General features: G+C 41.0%; 1 non-coding gene across 1 annotated transcript; it reads right to left on the bottom strand.

Moving 5' to 3' along the window:
- Window positions 1–2322: 2322 nt before the first annotated feature.
- Window positions 2323–2429, bottom strand: LOC141715391 (small nucleolar RNA R71). The gene has a single exon (XR_012572156.1). It is a non-coding gene; the product is annotated as a small nucleolar RNA R71 (small nucleolar RNA).
- Window positions 2430–3787: the final 1358 nt, after the last annotated feature.

Raw genomic sequence — 3787 nt, 5'->3', positions numbered from 1 at the left:
CCATTGATTCATCTCCACTTATATTCCCGTATCGAACCTTCGTCTCTGGCCCGATTATGGGTATTAAATTCACCGTAACTTATTTACTCAAGGTAGAGGACTTTACAATCTCTTGAAAAACACGTTCAAAATTTGTTTGCAATTAAGATTTCTTTGATCTTGAATCTTCACGACAAATATCTTTTCACGACGAAGGGATGCTTCACGTATTAATTACCTGTCTGATTCAGTGTTCAGAATTCCCTTGATCTCCGATTGTTGTCCCGACACTCGTTCACTTTGCATACAGCCTTACTGCTTTATTTTATAACTAATTTATTTGTTACGTGATAAGTGGCATTTTATACCACTTAGAACGTCTTAAAATGGCTTAAATTGGTGTCTTGAAATCAAGTATTTTGTGTATTTGATGCATTTTTCTAGTGTTCATGTATTTCAGGGTATTAGTTGCATTTCGGGGGAGGAATCATCAAGAATAAGCCTTGGCATGTGTTCACCATTGCGAGAGGAAAGGAACGGGCAGATTACGACAAAGAAATGGAGCAAACTTGGATTTTTTCCAGTGGAGGCCTGCGCGCCCGCACAGCTATGCTGAGCGGACGCGCAGCAACCTGCGCGCCCGCGCAGCTATGTTGAGCGGCCGCGCAGGGTCGGGAATTTTGCTAAATTATTTTAGACTTCTACTTCTATTTGGCTTCCAACTTCTATGTAATCTGAGTTTTATGGGACTATTATATAAGTAGATTTGAGACGTTTTCACAGGGGGATTTTAAGAAGAAGAAGATTGTGTTTTGCGCAAGAAGGGAAGATTGGGATACCAAGGAGAAGACCTAGAAGCACAGAACAACTCCGAAAAAGAAGATCTTGTTTTCAACTTGTGATTCTTTGAAGTAGTTGTAACTTTGGATGCTCGTTTTCGTTCTTGTTAAACCTAGATCTCGTTTATTCGTACTTTGATTATTATTTAGTTTATTAAGACCTTGTTTATAACATGCTTTCATTGGAACCCATGGTGACGATGAGTTCGATTATGGGCTAATCGTTGTCATGGGATTCTAGCGGATTTACTTATGGATTTCAATAATTAATTGTTTCGATATCTTTGTGTGTGGTGATTGATTGATATCCTAGTATTGGTTGTGCTTATTCGTCTTATGTGCGTAGCTAACATATAAGATAGCGTGTTAATCTCTATTGAAACGACAGTGAATATAGAGGTTTAGAACTTGCCATGCTAGCATAGGTTCATGTACGTGTATGCATGATTCGTAGGTAACTCTAACCGTTTTACTTGCCCTATGTAATCAAGATAGATAACTTGTTCTTAAACCGTTATGTTGTCAAATTCTATAGACATATAGGGTCTCAATATAATTGGTGCCTATTCAGCTTCTATCTCTTTTGTGGATGTCTGGTAGAATGGTACTCGTGCAACGAAAGTTGGCGTTTATCAGTTTCGTGTTATCTGATTAGTGTCATCACCATCACATGCTAAGGTTAAGAACGAGAAGGCTATTGAATGAAGTATTTAATGAAGTTAGGATCCCATGTTTATCATATATATTAATTTAACTTCAATTCTCTTAGTTAATGTTATTTAGTATAATCTCTTAGTTTAATAAAAACCCAATTTATTATTTGTCTTAGCATTGAGCGATAACCTTACATTGTTGCATAGGTGCATAAATTGAACTTAACCTAAACCAGTCTCTGTGGGAACGAATCTGATTTATATCTTATACTACTTGTGAACGCGTATACTTGCGTGAATATTAGCGCGTGTTTTCGCCCTAACAAGTTTTTGGCGCCGCTGCCGGGGACTCGGTGTTAATTTTTAGTTTATGTGCTTGTCATCAGTGGTCGTTAAAGTTCACTGACTCGGATTCTTTTACTTTCACAGTTTATTTGTTTGTGTTTCAGGTACTCATTACAATGGGAGATCCAGCAGCACGAACGAAAGCCTTGATGGATTTTTCTCAACCCAAGATCAATGACATTCAATCTAGCATTATCCGGCCAGCTATCACAGCTAATACCTTTGAGATCAAGCCTGGCATAATTCAATGGGTACAGACTTCAGTCCAGTTTGGGGGTTCTCCAACGGAAGATCCCAATACACACATTAGGGATTTCATTGCAATATGCGACACCTTCAAGTTCAACGGTGTTTCTGAAGATGCTGTGAAGCTGAGACTGTTCCCATTCTCTCTGAAGGACAAGGCTAAGAGCTGGTTACACTCTCTACCAGCTGGTTCGATTACTACTTGGGAAGATCTTGCTCAGACGTTTCTTACTAAATTCTTCCCTATGGCGAAGACAGCTGCACTCAGGAATGCTATTACTCAATTTGCGCAGCAAACGGGAGAATAGCTAAGTGAAGCTTGGGAGCGCTACAAGGAGATGCTTAGGAAGTGTCCTCATCATGGAATTCCTGATTGGATGATCATCACTTGTTTTTACAATGGGTTGGGAGCACAGTCCAGACCCATGCTCGATGCAGCATCAGGCGGAGCATTATGGGCAAAGAGCTATAAGGAAGCTTATGATCTAATTGAACTGATGGCTGCTAATGAATATCAGTATCCAACCCAGAGATATCCACAGGGCAAGGTAGCAGGAGTTCTTGAAGTGGATACAGCTACGGCTATCACTGCTCAACTAAAGGCGTTGTCTATGAAGATCGATTCTCTGGCTAACTATGGTGTTAAGCAGATAATTAGTGTTTGTGAGCTTTGTGCAGGTCCGCATGTGACAGAACAATGCGCTATATCTAGCGACTCAGCTCAGTTTGTGAGCAACTTTCAGAGATCGCAACAACCAGTTCCAGACACTTATCATCCTGACAACTGGAATCATCCTAACTTCAGCGGGAGCAACAATCAGAATGTGATGCAACAGCCATTCCAGCCGTTTGGAAATAAGCTGTTCAACTCTCTTGGTTTTCAGCAACAACTCCAACTTCAACAACAAACTAATGATGCAGGTCTATCTTCAAATGAAAAATCTGAATTGGAGGAGTTGAGGCTTATGTGCAAAAACCAGGCTCTTATATGCCAAAGCCAGGCTGTTTCTATCCAGAATCTGGAGAACCAAATAGGGCAAATTGCTAATGCCTTATTGAATCGACCACCAGGAACGCTTCCTAGTGATACAGAAGCCAATCCAGGAAAGAGGGAAGTTGAAGAACATGTGAACGCCATCACCTTAAGGTCTGGAAAGGTCGCAAGCCCCCAAATTCAGCAAGACGAAGAGCCTGAAAAATCTCAAGATTCAGAAAATGCAGTTGTGGCTGAAGAAGATGTGTAGAAGGGAGTAGAGGTGGAACCAAGGAAGACTACTGTGGAACACACTCCTCCTGAGGGTAATACAGGGGAGAAACAGATCTATCCTCCACCTCCTTTTCCTAAAAGGCTGCAGAAGAAAAAGCTGGATAAGCAGTTTGAGAAGTTTCTGGAGGTGTTCAAGAAACTTCATATCAACATACCTTTCGCTGAAGCTCTTGAACAGATGCCTAGCTATGCGAGGTTTATGAAAGGTATTCTCTCTCGGAAAGTAAAGCTCGATGACTTAGAGACCGTTGCTCTAACGGAGGAATGCAGTGCTGTGCTGCAACAGAAGTTGCCTCTGAAGCTTAAAGATCCTGGAAGCTTCACTATTCCTTGCACCATCGGAAACTTATCGTTCGAAAAGTGTTTATGTGATTTAGGAGCTAGCATCAATCTGATGCCCTTATCTATCTTCAAGAAGCTTGGTCTGCCTGAGCCGAAACCAACATACATGTCATTGC

The sequence above is a fragment of the Apium graveolens genome, chromosome 3, assembly GCF_009905375.1.
Source record: "Apium graveolens cultivar Ventura chromosome 3, ASM990537v1, whole genome shotgun sequence".
NCBI lineage: Eukaryota > Viridiplantae > Streptophyta > Magnoliopsida > Apiales > Apiaceae > Apium > Apium graveolens.
The sequence above is the reverse complement of the archived record's forward strand: the minus strand, read 5'-3'. Positions and strand labels throughout refer to the sequence as shown.